This window comes from Crocodylus siamensis, chromosome 1, assembly GCF_052110815.1.
Source record: "Crocodylus siamensis isolate JL-2025a chromosome 1, ASM5211081v1, whole genome shotgun sequence".
NCBI lineage: Eukaryota > Metazoa > Chordata > Crocodylia > Crocodylidae > Crocodylus > Crocodylus siamensis.
In genome coordinates this window covers 112,953,569-112,970,232 of record NC_143395.1, presented here as the reverse complement: position 1 = coordinate 112,970,232, position 16,664 = coordinate 112,953,569, and the positions used below count along the sequence as shown (strand labels likewise).

Here is a 16,664-nt window from a genome sequence, read left to right as displayed (position 1 = left end):
ATGAACACAATAAACACTGTATGGATGTAATCATTATATCTGGAGACTGCTAGTGCAGTAGATGTTATACAATATTAACTTGTTCTAACCAACTTGAACAGATGTCTTTTACCATATTGACAAGTTGACATTTATTGTGTATTTTAATAGAAGACTGACAATCATCTTTTCATAAGACATCAGAAAGTTGACTAAGGTTACGTATGGTGTATTTTTGGAAGCTGCTGTGAATGGCAAACAGCTAGTTTTGAAGTTAATTGAGATCATATTATGCACAACATCAAAACTATTTGTTTTTGAACTCTGATCTTTGAATTATCAGAACACATCATTAATTGTTTGAACTGTTTTTAGGGGTTTTAGAACTTAAAAGAGAGGGGTTATATGAACTCAGGAGCCACAGGTTGTTTAGAGAAGGCATTTCATATTTTGAAGTAGTCATTTCCTGACTGTCTAGAAAATCAAGTTCTCCATTATACCCAGGAGCCAATGGAACTTCAAACTTTAATTCCTTAGGTTATTCATTAATTCTCAAAGTTACATGTAAGCAAAGTCATATTCTAGTCACTGGGACCCTGCTGGTGTACATTCTACTTGGGAGGTGTCCTAACATCCAAGCAGACCAAGCAGCTCTTACTGAAGCCAGAAAGGGGGTGAAGGAAGCTGAAAAAAAGATTTTGGTTTACAGTTAAAGAAAATTCTTCTTCATGTTGGAAGATACCCAATCCAACATGTAGAAATGCACATTTTTATTGTGCAAGTCTAACTGTACCAGTTAGAAACCCAGAGACATATAGTAAAAGAGTATCACAAATTTAGCTTTACAACATTGCATATTACCTTTTGCCCAATATTAGCTAAGATTCTGATTTTATCCCTTCTGACAATCTGCTTTAAGACTGGCACATGCAGTGGTTTAATGCATTTTTGCCTTCCTTAGTAACATTAAGCTTTTATTGGTCTTCTACATGCTCTTCCAACCTCCATCCTATATTCAAGTAATTCAGCACTCAACAGCTTTGTTATTCAGTCACCTCTGAAAAGGATGTTGTCTTCTCAGAGCAAGTCATAAACCAGGCCTAATTTAAACGTAGTTCCCCAGATATATCAGCTTTTAATGATACTCCTTTCTTTTAGAGGCACTGTTCACACATTTGTCAATTCTCTTTCCCTGCTGACAAGCAAAACTAGACATGCATGCCTAGAAAAAAAACTAATCCAATAGCTGGTGCCTCTAGCACAATGTAAATGAGACACTGACCTGTTGGGATGCTAATTGTCTTTGAAAGTTGTGCCAACTAGTCCACATTTCTGTAGGAGTTCAACAACAGCTCAAAATGAACTTTTAGTGATGCACTCTTGAGTAGTGCTTTCCAAATCTCTCCTATACATACCCCATACATTTACCATATTTATTCCATGTTTATCTTCCTATTACTGAGGCACAGCGGGTAGGCTTGTGCGTAAATCCTGCTAGGATTAATGGGCCAATAAGAAGGTTCTGCACAGCTGGTGAAGTACTACTGACAGTCTTATAGTCTCTTATCTTGCGCTAACAACAAAATGGTCCTTGAATATCACCCCCTGTGCCACAAATGTGGCATTCATATAAAGGAAAAACACATGAGAATTGGAAGCTGGAGCACTAGCTGTAGTTGGATTCTGAGAACAATTTCGGAATGAATTGTGTTTGGTTTGGTGTCCTTTATACCAGGGCCTTGATTGAAACAACACCGTTGTCTTCAAGCTTCATAGCTCATGAAGCAGAGAGAGCCTTAGTTTTTCTTGTTTGCTCTCTTCCCAAATACTTCCCAAATACTGATAACTATTTTCCACCAAGGATCCAACTTTCATGGCCACACCTACCTAAGCCTCTTTGGTAGGATTAGAAACAGGATACATTAACACAGAGTTTTAATACACACTTTGACTTCCCCAATTCATTCTTTTTTTTTTTTTAGTCAACCTGCTTGCAATGGACCAGAACTGCCATATTAAAAATAATGCTCTGGAAGAGGAAATCTTCAAATAACCTGGAAGTGCTGAGGCTAGTAGACCCATCCTAGTGGATTTTTCTAAACACTGGTTCATCACAATGCCACCCTGACGGCATTTTGATTTATTTCTTCAGATGATTATAAAATACAGCCAAAGCCACCCATCCAGCATTCTGATCATACACCTCAAGTAACTGACAGTCCCCATAAGAACAAGGCTAGGTATTCCATCCTTTTGTGCAGAAAATTAAGCAATTTGAACAGATCAGCAATTCTTTACCAGGGTGCCACAGCAAGGGTGCCAGGAGACCCTTTTAAGGGTGCTGTGCAATACTGGCACTGTTAGGTCTACAAACACCTGCACTTAGTTCACAAGAAACCCTGAAGTAAACCCAGAACTTAAAATAGGAATCCAGTGTCAAAGCCATGTTGACTTGTTGCTGTCTTTCTGAATTATTTGCACTAGAAGCAGAGACATAGCAGGGCAGCCCTGCCTGTGGAGAAACCACAATGCATAGGGCAGCATGGGTTGCTACTGTGCCAATGGCTATTTTTGCACCCTTCCACCCCCCCATACAAAGGTAGTACCTGGGGCTGCTCCCCCAGCCACTCCCTTAGTTACACTTCTGAACAAAAGAATTGTTCTTTTATTATTCCATAGTGTAAAACAAGTAAAAGCAAAGACCTGGCTCTCAGGAGTTCACTGAACCTAACAAGGTTTCGAACCACTGGAAAAAGGCACATAGGAGGACTGTGTCCTTATCTATACCAGTAGATTATAAATATGCATATCACAGAATAACAATGAAGTAGATACAACTAATATAAGCAATAAAACACCACTGTCCATGCATTTCTGAGCAATTACTACATGTTTGGAGTCATAATGAATCAAAGGCAAAGGAATCATGCTAAGTGCTTACACATACACAGTGCTTTATAAATTCAAAGCACTGCAGTAACATTACCTAATTAATCCCTATAAGACTGATAGCATCAAGTGACTGTAGGTGTGCAGGTACAATAGAAATACTATTGCAGTTATAAGGTAGCACTAATAAAAAATAACAAGGAAGATCTTAAACACAAGTAGAAACAGGAGATTTTCAGTTACCAGTCAGAATTTGGCTCATTGCAGTGCTAACCCTGTCACTCCCCAAAATTTATAGCTTAAAGTACAGAATATTTTAACAAAACTTAAAGCAACTAGACGAGAAACATTTATATGCTTGCATATGTTTTCTGATTATACAGATTTTAAAAACTATATTCCATCACAGTATAATCACAAGAGATTGTTTGTCAATACTGTAGTTCTATTCAACTAGAATTAGTGCATGTTGCATTTAGGGCCCAATTCTGGCCTCTACCACAACTTTTACAGCAACTGTAGAGGGACTAAAAAAGTCATCTTAACTAGCCCTGGAAAACACTCCAACAGTTACACATATGCTCTCAACAAGCTCAATGCAGTGACATGATATGAACAGTAGAATACTTTGTTTCGACTATTCTGGAGTACAAGCAATTCATCAGGGGGTGTCTACACCTTACGCTATGAACTGCACAGGCATACTGAACTGCCAAGAATCCTATGGGTAGGAAGACACATTTACAATACAAATCTTCCCTTTCTATCCATCCCCATCCACTACCTGCCTATGCACACTATTCCACTCTAAGAGACAGAACAATTTCTGGCCCCTGGTTTATAACTATAAGATGCTGACGTGGTTGAAAACATAGGTACTGGGTCCAATACTGCACTTCTGTTCAAAACCACCGCTCACTGAAGAACCTCTTGCCTAGCACAAGAGTACACAGTAAATGATCTTTGCTAGAAGCATTTCTTGTTATTTTCAGAGAAGCAAATTGAAACTAAATTTGAGACAAGAGCAGATCTACTCCAGACCAAGCATATGAAAACACCATCTTCTTCCCCTCCCCCCATACTTAGAGTTTCACATTCTCATGGTGGTTTCACCTCCACTAGTAGTACACTTCAAGCAGCAGCGTGTAGTCTGCACAGACCACTGGTTAAAGAGTTACATAAGTATAAAACCAATCAACCAACAAGACTGGCTTATATAGCAAGGATTCCCCTGAACACAAAGGGGAAATTTTCAGTTCTGTTACACATGACATGAGAGAGGATGACAAGAATGTGCAAGCATAACTAGCGGATGACATGGCCCATGGTGCTTGGAGTATTCTTTCCTAATCAGGCTTATGTAAACTCAGTCAGGTATTATTCTTTTTTTTGTTAGGGATCTACAGATCTAATGAGATAAGAAAGCACCTAATGAGCAATGCAGAACAGCCTGCAGTATTCAAAGGTGTTCTTTGTTTCAGACTGAAAAAAAAGGTTAATTGTAGCTGGATACATAAAAGTAGCTTTAAACAATGGGACTAATCCAAAGCCCCACACAGGTGAAACCAGGGGCAGAATAGGTTAAATCAGGGGGTTTCAGCCTTTTTTTTACCTAAGCGTATCCTCAGCGGCCCCCTTTTTAGTAAGTGTAACCCCAGGAGGGTGGGGTGAGGAGCAGCCAGACACAGAGCTGGGGGTGGGGTGGGGAAGTGGGGGAGCTGCTGGACACGGAGCAGGGGCATGACAAGCCATGGAGCAGCAGCAACACAGCGTCTGTGCAGCCCTGCTCTCCTGTGAGGCAGCGGTGCAAGGTGGCAGCGCTCTGTCCCCACCCACCCCCAAGTACCCCCTGAGATCTATCAAAGTACCCCCAGGGGTACACTTACCCCTGGTTGACAACCCGTGGGTTAAATAATATCAAGGTCAGACAGATGTATTTAAGTCAGCAGGGCCTGATAAAATTCACCCTTCACTACTTAAGGAACAAGCCAAAGTGATCTCTGAACCATCAGTAATTTTCTTTGAGTACTCAAGGACAAGAGGGGAGATCCCAGAGGACTGGAGAAAGGCAAAAAAATCCATGTTTTAAAGAAGGGAAAAAGCAGGATCAAGAGAAATCACAGTAATAGGCAACCATCGAACTTCTGGATCACAGTGTACACGTACAAAGTCTATGACCATCATGCCAAGATCTTTGATGTATACATTTAAGCAAGAGTACGGAGAAGTGGAGGCTGCTCCAGACCCCTTTAGATCATTCAGACAGAATCTAAAGGTCAGACCAAGTCCAGTGCCTCAGTGGTGTAGCTTCTGCCGGAGAGCAACAGGTAAGAACTGCTGCTATCTTGCTAATGCCTCAGTGAGGGCATGTTTCTATCAGGATGATGTCCCTTAGCCTTCCTCCAATCAGAGAGTACCCAAAGGCAGTGGAGGCTAGGGTTTTGAGGAGCCCAATACTCACCTTCCTCTAGAGGCTGGCAACATTGTGGCATTGTATAGAACCTACCTCACCACAAGAAGCTCCACCACATTGCTACGAGGCCCTGCGGTTGGACGCAGTTTGCAGTTGTACCCAGGACCAATCAAGAGAAATACAGGCATACCTCGGAGATATTGCGGGTTCGGTTCCAGACCACCGCAATAAAGCAAATATCACAATAGAGCGAGTCACATGCATTTTTTGGTTTCCCAGTGCATATAACAGTTATGTTTACACTATACCGTAGTCTATTAAGTGTGCAATAGCATTATGTCTAAAAAACAATGTACATATCGTAATTAAAAAATACTTTATTGCTAAAAAATGCTACCATCATCTAAGCTGAATGGCGCCAATGGAAAAATGGCGCCGATAGACTTGCTCGACGCAGGGTTGCCACAAACCTTCAATTTGTAAAAGCACAATATCTGCGAAGCGCAATAAAGCGAAGTGCAATAAAACAAGGTATGCCTGTACAGGGCATGTCCACACGTGTGCTTTAACGCACATTAAAGCATCACAAAAAAACCTGTGTGCTTTTGTTAACGCACATTAAAATAGGCTAATGTGCATTTTTCTAGTACTTCACAATGGAGGTACTAGATTGAATGTACATTACCTAACGTATAAATCTAAAGATGACTGAAGATAAAAAGTCAAATTTATTTACAGTATAAAAAAAGGAAACTGAGGAGAGACAAGTTTTTCCAACATATAAGAAACTGTTAAAAGGAGGACAATGATCAATTTGTTTACCATATCCCCTCAGCATAGGAGAAGGAGGATTTCTTAATTTGCAGTGAAGATATTGTTTTAATGCTGGGAAAATAGTTCCAACCACAAAGATACTAAAACACAAACATGAAGATTGTTGACTCTCCTTCACTGGTGTTTTTAAAAACAAGTTAGACAGTCCTCTGCTGGGAATGGTAAAGGTATTCTTGATCTTGCTTCTGAGCTGTGACTTGGTTTAGATGGTATGTTGAGGTCACTTCCAACTTTTCATTTTTATGGATTCTTTTCCTCTCTCCCCCACTCCCAACTTCATTCCAAGCCATAAACAGTGCAAGGGCTTCTCTTATACAGTAATGTATTATAGAACTATTTCTCTCCTTCCCCCTCTCCCTTCAATATCCTCACTTCCATTAGGATACTAGTATGGCCTGAAAGATTTTCCAGCATTGCAAAGAAGATGGGTTTAAGACTCAGTTAAGAAACTACAAATATAATGAGAATCCCAGCAGTACCCCATCCCAGTCATTACATTTAAGACCAAAGGTGTACAAGAACTGGATTAGTTTACGTCTCATCTTTGGTAGTGTAAAGTACAAACCAGTGGAAATTTTCAGAGGAAATAATACCACAGACTGACAAGGCAGCAATTAATTTACCATCTTTAATAAAATTTAGTCGTTGAAAGCCTACAGCTGCAAGACCAAACTAAGAATCTTAGTACCCCTGCTCTTTGCAAATCCGTTCATAGCATCTGATGGAAGTAGGCTATAGCCTATGAAGGCTCATGTCTCTCTGAATGAGTTAGTTCAGGAATTTTCAACCTGGCTCTCCAGGGAGTCCGCCCCGCCTCCCCCCACTTCATTGACTGGCTGCCAGGGGTACCCTGACCAAAAAAGGTTGAAAACCCCTGAAGTCTATATATAAGGTGCCAACGTGCCCTGCCTTCATTTCTAATATTATTCCCATCTTAAAATGTAGGTGTGAAAGCTGAAAATTCAACAAAAGTATAGATAAGACTTCACAAAAGCCTTCGATCTGGTATCCCATGATCACCTCTTGGCAAAACTGGCCAACAGTGGCCTTGGGTCCATCATGAACCGCTGGCTGGGAAATTGGCTCCATGGTCAGACCCAGAGGGTGGTACTAGACTAAGCCAGTCGTCATGGTGCCCCATGACCAGTGGGGTCCCCCAAGGCTCTGTCCTTGGACCCATATTGTTCAACATCTTCATTAATGATGTGGACACTGGAGTCAGAAGCAGACTGGCCAAGTTTGCCAATGACACCAAACTTTGGGGCAAAGCATCCACACCAGAAGACAGGCGGGTGATCCAGGCTGACCTGGACAGGCTCAGCAAATGGGCGGATGAGAACCTGATGGTGTTTAACACTGAAAAATGCAAGGTTCTCCACCTTGGGAGGAAAAACCTGCAGCATCCTTATAGGCTCAGCAGTGCTACGCTGGCTGGCACTATGGAAGAAAGAGACTTGGGGGTCATCGTTGACCACAAGATGAACATGAGCCTTTAATGCAATGCTGCAGCTAGTAAAGCGAGCAAAATGCTGGCTTGTATCCATAGATACTTCTCAAGCAAATCCCAGGATGTCATTCTTTCCTTGTACTCCGCCTTGGTGAGACCGCAGCTGAAGTACTGCGTCCAGTTTTAGGCCCCACAATTCAAAAAGGATGTGGAGAATCTTGAGAGAGTCCAGAGAAGAGCCATGTGTATGATCAGAGGTCAGGAAAACAGACCTTACGACGACAGGCTGAGAGCGATGGGGCTCTTTAGCTTGGAAAAGCGTAGGCTCTGGGGTTATCTGATGGCCACCTGTAAGTTTATCAGGGGTGACCACCAGTATTTGAGAAGACGTTTGTTCACCTGAGCGCCCCAAGGGATGACGAGATTGAACTGTTATAAACTGCTGCGAGACTGTTTCAGGCTGGACATAAGGAAGAATTCCTTTACTGTCTGAGCCCCCAAGGTCTGGAACAGCCTGCCATCAGAGGTGGTTCAAGCACCCACATTGAACACCTTCAGGAGAAATTTGGATGCTTATCTTGTTGGGATCTTATGACCCCAGCTGACTTCCTGCCCCTTGGGCAGGGGGCTGGACTCGATGATCTTTCGAGGTCCCTTCCAGCCCTAATGTCTATGAAATCTATGAAATCTATGAAATTTTTGCACCATAAAGCATAAAGAAATTACTTTGGTATAGCAACCAGTATTTCTCTTTCTAGATCAGACTTTATCTATTGTTAAATGTGTTACACCTTTGCCTCACCAAGGTCTTCTCTCTGACTTTTTCATGCTACTGCCCTACCCTCCTGCAAAAAATCTGAAATATACACAATACACAGAAGTATGGGTATAGAAGTACCAGTAACAGTAGTAACTGACCTCCCCCATGGCAACAGTACACTAATTACAGTCAAAAAAGCTAACAGCAGGAAGCCTAACCATATGACTGATAATGATAATCTCCAAGTGTGAGTGATATGGCACGTGATTTTGTATGCAATTGTACTGATATCAATTTCAAGCTGAGAAATTACCTTTAGAAAATTATAAGATCAAATATTGGTGAATGGAGGAAAGGACACTAACTCCTAAAGATGGGAGGATTTTGCAGAGGGATCACTGGGTTAGTATACACTCACAGGAAGAGGGTCACACCCAGGATAGGGAACCTTTCTTCCACCACACTCCCCAAATCATTGCTATTCTGATCTGGAAGCAGAGAATTCCTTCTTCATCCCAAATCCGAGCATCACTTTGACCATGAATGGCAGGGCAAGACCCTCCTGAGAGATACCCACGAAGTTTCTAAGTATCACCAGAACCACCAGTGCATCCCAGTCCACACCTGCTCTATGGCCAATATTGAGAAGCCCTCCCAATCTTCAATCCCCTCTTCCCCACAAATAAATAAATAAATAAATTTGGAGGGGGACGTGGGACATGGATGATTCTATTCTGATCCTTACAGGCAACTAGCAGAAACCCAGAAGCACAAAATTGCCAGACCCCTCCAGCACAGAGCCAAAACCTATCAGCCTGAAGCGGGGATTGCAAATCTTGGATTCTACCAGTTACAAGGACTGGTTATTGATTCAAGAACACTCCAGTCCTATCAGATTATTTTTTCCCTAAAATTCAAACTCCATCTTGAAATGATTCACGTTTTCTCACCTATCCATAGCGTTATACAAAGTATATGCCCCTGGAAAGCACAGTCACTTAATAACTAGTGACATTAATCCTATCACTCCTTAGATACAGGGCATCATAAGAAACGGATAACTAAAGGGAGCTAAAGGAAGTCTGCCTCAAATTTTTCCATCTGCATAATAGGAATAATGGAAGCAGTAAGACCGAATAGCACTTTGAAAAAAAAACAGAGTGCTATTTAAAACAGTGCAATACTATCATCAGGGAAACACAGAAAAAGGCAAGTTCCCCTCATATTTTGTGTTATCTGGGAGAAACAGTATTTCCTTCTTTAATCTATGCCTACGTTTAGTTCCTATATTTTTGTTCTCTGCACACAGATGTAAAAGAAAAAGAAGTCTAGAGACATGGAACTAGTCTGGTGAGCATTTTTAGGCCAATGCTAGCCTCCAGTCACTTCCTGTCTGATATCACACAGTGACACTTGGCCACCTCAGGCAAATTACAGTGCTATATACGTAGAGATACATTTTGGAAGGCACATTAATTGTAATCATTTAGTGGGATGTTATATAAGAAAGCTAGACTTTTTTGGTAGAAAGTTACCATAAAAACAAAATTAGGGTAGCATCAAAAGATTGACTTTACAACTGACAATACTAAAAAACAAAACAAAAATGAATTTAACAGTTTTGAACCAACCATTATAAGTTTACTTTCTCAATCTAGTACTTCCCTTGAAAAGCCACTCTCTCATCTCTTCTTCTCAGAAAAAAAAGAGGAAGAAAACAGACAAAAAAGAGATACAAAATAGTATTCATAAGCATAGCCAGACTCAAAATACAAGCTAGTTCCCATCTGATAAAGCCGTTCTCTCTTTGGCCTCTGAAAGTGCTACAATGCTTTACCTGTGCCTCCTGGATGTTGTACTGGACCAGTGGTTCTCAATATTTTTAGGGTCCAGGCCCCACTTGATAAATCCAAGGCACCCCTCAGACAATGCCAGTGCCTAGTTTTCACTCAGCTTTTTACCACAGGAAAAATAACAGAGCAAATTCTTCCGCTGCAAAGAACAGAAAGACCACAACAGATTGAACATTACGAATTCCTACTTGAAATCCCCGAGCTGACCTTGCAAATCATGTTAGCACACCTGTTACGTGTGCTACAACTGTGAGGCACCCTCACAAGGATGTCAAGGCATCCCGAGGCAGGGGACAACCGATGTCAAGGCATCCCGGGGCGCCCTTGCCCCTGGTTGAGACTCCCGGTACCAGCCATCACCAGCCCTTTCTTCCATAAAGAAGCCAAACTGGTTGGAAAATGATCCCGTGCAGGTTCGAGACGTCTTGAAGCCGGCCCACGACTTTTCCTTTGCGTCAGGGCAGTCATTCCCCACGTCTGGAGGGAGACGGCTCCCGCCGGGGCCTTGAGGCCGAGTAGAAGGGGACCCTCAAGTGTCCAGCTCCTGGCTGGAGAGCGCCCCAGTCCGGAAAGCCCCGCCACCCTTCCATGCGACCTCCCTCTTCCCTTCCCAAGCCAGGTTGCTTGGCCCTCCCTCCCCTTCCAGGGCTGAGCTCTGCCCCAGCAGCTGCAGGGGGTCCCGCAGAGGAGGGAGGCGACCGAGCCAGCCCCGCGCTCACCGGTGCGGAAGCTGCGGGCGCAGAGGCGCGGTGCTGATGCCGCCGGGCTCGGCGCGGACTGAGGCGGGCAGGCTCGGGCGGCTCCCCCCGCCTTCGGCCGGCCCCGCCCGGCCCCGCCCCGCCCCGCCCGGCCCCGGGCCCCGGGCCCCGGGCCCCGGGCCCCGCGCACCACGTGGCGGCCGGGGGGCGCTTCCCAGCAGCGGGGAAAGCCCCTCGCGGGCGCTCGGCTCTTCGGGGAAGCGTGGGCGCCGGAGCTGCGGCCAAGCCTCCCTCCGGGAAGCTGAGGGGCTCGGGCACTCCCCCTCTGCGGGGGCATGGGCGTGCTGGGCAGGCTCGGGGCTGGAAGGGTTTGGTCTTTTTCCCCTTTGGCCAAAATATATGTCTTTATATACACACAAAAGTCCGGGTGGGGGGCGCGGTCCCTTCATGGAAGCCCAGACAGGGAAGGGGGGTCACCTCGTCCCACCCCCTGCTCAAGGCAGGGTCGTCCCTTGCTAGATCATCCCAGCCACAGCTTTGTCTCCTGGCGGCTTGGAAACCTCCCTGGGCTGCCTGTCCCAGTGCTCCGCTCCCCTCCTGGTGAAAAAGTTCTTCCTAATACCTGAACTCCCCTTGTTGCAGCTCGAGACCATCGCTCCTTGTTCAGCCACCTGCCAGCCCTGCTTTCCTATGGGGGCAAGGCTGGAGGATGGTGGCACCGGGGGGATGCCTGAGAGCAGAGGGGTTCCTTCAGGCACAGTAGGTCTTGGTCTCCGGGTTGGAGCCGTATTGGTCTACAGGAAAAAGCACAGCTCTGGCAAGAGAGCTGAGACTCCTTACCAGATAAGAGCTGCTGCCCAGAGGGTTTTTCCATCTGTTGACTCCTGTGAAATCCTAGGAAATGTGAACTTTCATTTCTACCCAGGAGAACTTTTCCAATCTTTTCTCTGATGCCTGATGAAGGGTGTTTGTGCCTAAAAGCTTGCAATTAAAGACATTTTTTTTTCAAAAATCTTGGTGGTCTAATAAAAGATATTACTCTAGTAGTTCTTGTGCAGTTAGCTGGCACTTGCTTAATGAAGTACCAACTCAATGCACAGTAACTACAGTCACTGCACAGTAGCGCAAACAGGTTTTGTGATGCTTACTGTGCAGTAGCCTAATACTACTGCACAGTACCATATTAGCATGGTTTTTCCCCAGCACACTATTGTGCAGTGCTATTAGGTTACTGCAAATTAAGCATCTTGTGTAGGCACGCCCAGGGTGGAGGAGTGAGGAAGGGGCACTGCCCTAGGCCAAGAACAGAGAGTGGAGAAGTGAGGAAAGGGCATGGCCCAGTGGGCCAGCAGCAGCCAAGGGCAAGGGCAGTGGCAGCATGTGGGATGACACTTGGTTGAGTCCTGTCCACTTTTCAACTTTGACCCAAACCTGTGACCAGTTGCTGGCATGGTTGGTTGCCAGCGTTGATTTGCAGGGCTTCAGCAGGAAGCTGTTGTTTATTTATCAGGGGATTTTAAACTAGGTATTAAAGTGTCTTGAAATCAATAAATAAATAATGCAGTGTGTGGCATGTGGCTCACATGAACTAGCCTGCTGGATTTAACAGCATGTGTCAAATGATTAAGTGTGACTTTGGGACCTGTTCTACTAACTATTTTACCCTAGAGGCTGACACAGTGTTTTCCTGAAACCAGTTCTGCTTTTTTTTTTCTTTCTCCCAGTGCAGACAAGAAACTCTCATCGAGTCTGTATAACCAGTTCCACTGGTCTGTATTCCTCATTGCTTTCTGTGCAGTAAGAGATCTAACACTAGATTGCCCCACAGCTTGCTGATGCCAGTATCTGTGAATGCCCTCCAGTCATCTATCCCCTACCAAGGTCTTGATTCAGCTAGATATTTAAGCACATGAGGAATCATTTTTAGTGGGATAGCTAGGTGCTTTATATTAGGCACATGCTTGAGTACTTTCCTGAATAGGGCCTGAGTTACCAAGAGAATGTACCAGTATAGATAGATTTATGAGCAATGTAATGTTTACAAAATTAAAGTTGAAAAGGTGCTGGGGGTGCTTCAAAGACTTGGTCCAAATTCACCAGTGAGTCTTAGGCTTGTGCTCACTTGATCTTCTCAGGCCTTACTGAAGAGACATCTTTCCCCTCAAATCTTAACCAGTTGTTTAAATTTTTTCAGCTGAGCATATCAGATGTTAAAACTATTTGGAGACCTAGTGTAAAGATTTCCTGTAGAATGAGACCCAAATTCCTTATATCTTGCTGAGCCCCACTTCTGGATGGACACATTTGTCCTGCTTTCCACACAACAACTCTACAGTTGAAGCTAACCCTCCAAATCCAGAAGTTTCACAATAAAAAAATATGATTTTAGTCTTCAGTTACAACTGAAACAGCATCTGTATTTTCCATGCCTGCCCTTGATTATGAGAAAGCTTGAGGGCACTTGTTTTTTTTCAGCAGCACCATACTGAAATGTGCAAATTAATGCATGACACAGATGTGGACTTTAAGTTATTAATACAATGCAAGCCAGCCTTTTCCTCATTTGCATTTTTCTTCAGTAGAAGATTGACAGGTTTTACAGCTGGCTGTCAATTAAAAAGATATCTAAGTTTTTCAGCTTCAGGAAAACAAGAGACAACTGTAAAAAAAAAAACACCCCATCACCTGTGTCCCCTTAGTAAGTGGAATCCCTTAGTTTTTATTTGTAGTCCACACGTACAAAAGATTTGAAATACAAAGTTCAGTCATAGATCCCCCATCAATAAATTATTCCTGCTCCCCAGTGATACAAAGGGACCAAAATGCAGCAGAATTTAACACAGGGAAGAGCTGCAGACAAGGCAGGGGATACTCAAAAGCCTTGTGGTCTTTCTGAAGCAATGAGGAAGGGAGTGCTTCGGAGACAGGTCTTGGGGGGATTGGTGACACAGCCTGTTGTTCCACAACTATGAACTGAACAGCTGCAATCTCCTGGAGGAGCAGAATAAGTGCCAATGAAGATGCTGCAGTCATTAGATCACACTAACTGGTTTTCCATGCTGAGGGGTAAAGGGAGTGATCTCTGCACCCCATAGCTCACTGTGCAAATTTGTTGTGTAAATTCTGTTATAGATGTGTATTATAGATAGAGTCATACAGGACTGCCTATTAATAAGGTGACACATTTTGTACATATCCTTTTTTTCAGTTGTTTTTAATTTTACCAAACTTTAATTAGGGCTAAAATGTCCTCTGCCATGGACTGTCACAAACCAGAATTTTTTTTTTCTGGAAGATTTCAGACATAACTGTTTAGCCATTTCCAGTGACACTGCAGTAGAAAAATACATACTTTGTCCACATTAAAAAAAATTCTGGTCACCTTTTGGAACCTCTCCACCAGTTCCCCAGTTTGGTACAAACACACTTTAAGTCTTAGGGAGTGGTCTATGAGCCTGACATAGGCCTTTGCCTATTCCTTTAAAAAGATCTGCCCAATTTTGTTCAAGGTTAAAAACTTTGAAAAACTGAATTTTTCAAATACTCAACGGGGACTTTTAATTGCTAAAACACCACAGGTTCTGTTTCATTGCATATGATCTAACCCAGAGGTAGGCAACGTTTTTTGGCCAGAGTTCCGAAAAACACCACAGTGTCTACCTTGGAAGGTGCCAGAGTACTGGCATGCCAGAAAAACAAAATGAGGGCGGGGGTACATAGCAGGATGCCCTGCTTGTGCCCCTTGCCCCCCACCCAAAGCCCCTGCCCCCCAGGCAGGGTTCTGTGACTGGCAGCAGCTATCCAAAGCTGGGGCCACCTGCAACCAGGAGGCTGCAAACAGCTGTGCTGGGCCCCGGAGCCCCAGCATCAGCTCTGTACTGGCACGTGCACCCATGCATTGGAGCGGGCGGTGGTGGAGGGGCCTGAGGCAGCGCAGCCCCAGTCTCTCTCCTGCTCCCGGCACAGAGCTGGTGACTGGGCTCCGGAGCCCAGCGCAGCTGTTTGTAGCCAGCCTGGGCTCTTGGCAGCTGCAGCAAGCAGCAGGCAGGCTGCAAACAGCTGCACCGGGCTCCAGAGCTCTGGCAGCAGCTTCATGCTGGCAGTGACTGCGTGGACATCTTGGGACAGACAGCAGGGCAGTACAGCCCGCCCCACCTGCTCTGAGGTGTGCATGCACACGCCGGTACAGCGCTGATGCCTGGGCTCCAGAGCCTGGTGCAGCTGTTTGGAGCCTCCCGGCTGCAGCTGGCCCCAGCTCTGGGTAGTTGCTGCCAGCCAGGAGCCTGGGCTGCTCCCAGCAGGCAGCTGGGACGCTGCAAGCCCTGCTGGGAGCAGCCCAGGCTCCGTCGCTGGCAGCAGCTACCCAGAGCTGGGGCTGGCCGCGGCATGCTGAGCAAAATGGCCTCACATGCCATGCTTGGCATGTGTGCCGGGGGTCGCTGACCCCTTGTCTAACCTCTCACATTTCTAACATATAATGTTAGATTGGTGCATCCTCATAGAGTAAATGAGCAGCTTTCAGCTCAAGCTATTGACTACTGGGCCAAATCCAGACCTTTACTTGTAATGGATACTGTTAAGCAAGGATGGGACCAGACCTGTGCACTGAGAGCAGGGAACCTGTCTCTCCATTGCATACAACAATCACGTTATTGGCACAAGGGTTCTACAGAGGAAGCCATTCAATTCAGAGAGGAGGGGAATCAGACTAGCAAGGGGAGTGTGACATGAGTAAACTGTAACAGAGTGTCTGGCAAAACTGAATTTGGGTAGGCAAGGTGCCAGGTGGGAGACAGAGAGTATTTGGGCTAGGAGTCTGGCAGCTATAGGCAAAGGGGGAGGGGGGCTCAAAGCCAATTGGCTTACATCAGGGTATAAGATAGGGGCTGGCTAGCTAAGGGGAGGAGAAATAGGAATTGGTTTGGGAAAAAAAGGACAGGTCCAACAAGACTATATGAGATTGGCTAGACAAAGAGACCTGAATGAGGAGTTGGAGAGAGGGAGGCTGACATGGAATAAGGAGCCCAGACTAGAACATCACAAGAAGAGAACATCACTGCAAGCAGAGGAAGGGGAGATCAAATGAGAAGCTGTGAGTAGGGAACTGTGATTGATTGAGTGTGGAAGGACTAAGAAATGGATAATGAGCTCAGAGGGAGAGACATGGACCAGATTTATAAGAAGCATAAGGAGTGGAGACTGGTGCTGTATAATCAAGGAAAATGAGGTTGGGGCAAAAGGTAGGGAAACGACAGTATTAGTATATAATAGACCAGGAGTCAAGTTTAGAGGGCCATGAGAAGAAGAGTTAGTTTCTTCTAAAGCACTGTAGTCTTCAGAGTTTGAAGTAGAACCTAAGATCTTGGTATCACTGATCTTCTGCTGTTCACAAATATCTGTGAAACCCACTGGCAAAGCATGGCTCCATACAGACAGCCTACCATCTCAAGTAGCAGTACCTTCAGGCATGCTAAACTGCTCTGGGAAGACTGCCTCTTGAACTGGAAGCCACATAGCTGACAGCTTTGGCCTAGCACTGCTGAATGATGGCAACAGGTAGCTTGTCCCAAAGCTAATAAGCTCATCCACACAGTGGCACAAAGGCGTGTTTCTGATTTAAGAGGCATCATACCAGCATCAGTATCCTTGAGGGCACTGCCAGCAAGACCAGTGAGTTTACTGTGTATATAGATATGGCTGATGTGCCTCATCCCTCTCTAGCATGGGCCACAAAGAGAATGACAACCAAATATTACCATTACTTACATCATTAGATCAAATGACAAAGCTC

At 44.6% G+C, this 16,664-nt stretch overlaps 1 protein-coding gene across 6 annotated transcripts in view; it reads right to left on the bottom strand.

Moving 5' to 3' along the window:
* Positions 1 to 16,664, bottom strand: part of STX11 (syntaxin 11) — a 55,389-nt gene that overhangs the window by 9,660 nt on the left and 29,065 nt on the right. The window contains exons 1-2 of one of the 6 annotated variants that reach the window (XM_090040950.1): positions 10,895 to 11,071; positions 10,160 to 10,314 (exon numbers count right to left, since the gene is read on the bottom strand). The exons of 2 other annotated variants lie outside the window; for them this stretch is intronic. The gene's annotated coding sequence lies outside the window, so the exon portion shown is untranslated. Of the gene's footprint in view, positions 1 to 10,159; positions 10,315 to 10,382; positions 10,808 to 10,894; positions 11,078 to 16,664 lie in introns of those variants that run through there. 3 more of the 6 variants (XM_090040958.1, XM_090040986.1, XM_090040969.1) reach the window with 3 other exon arrangements.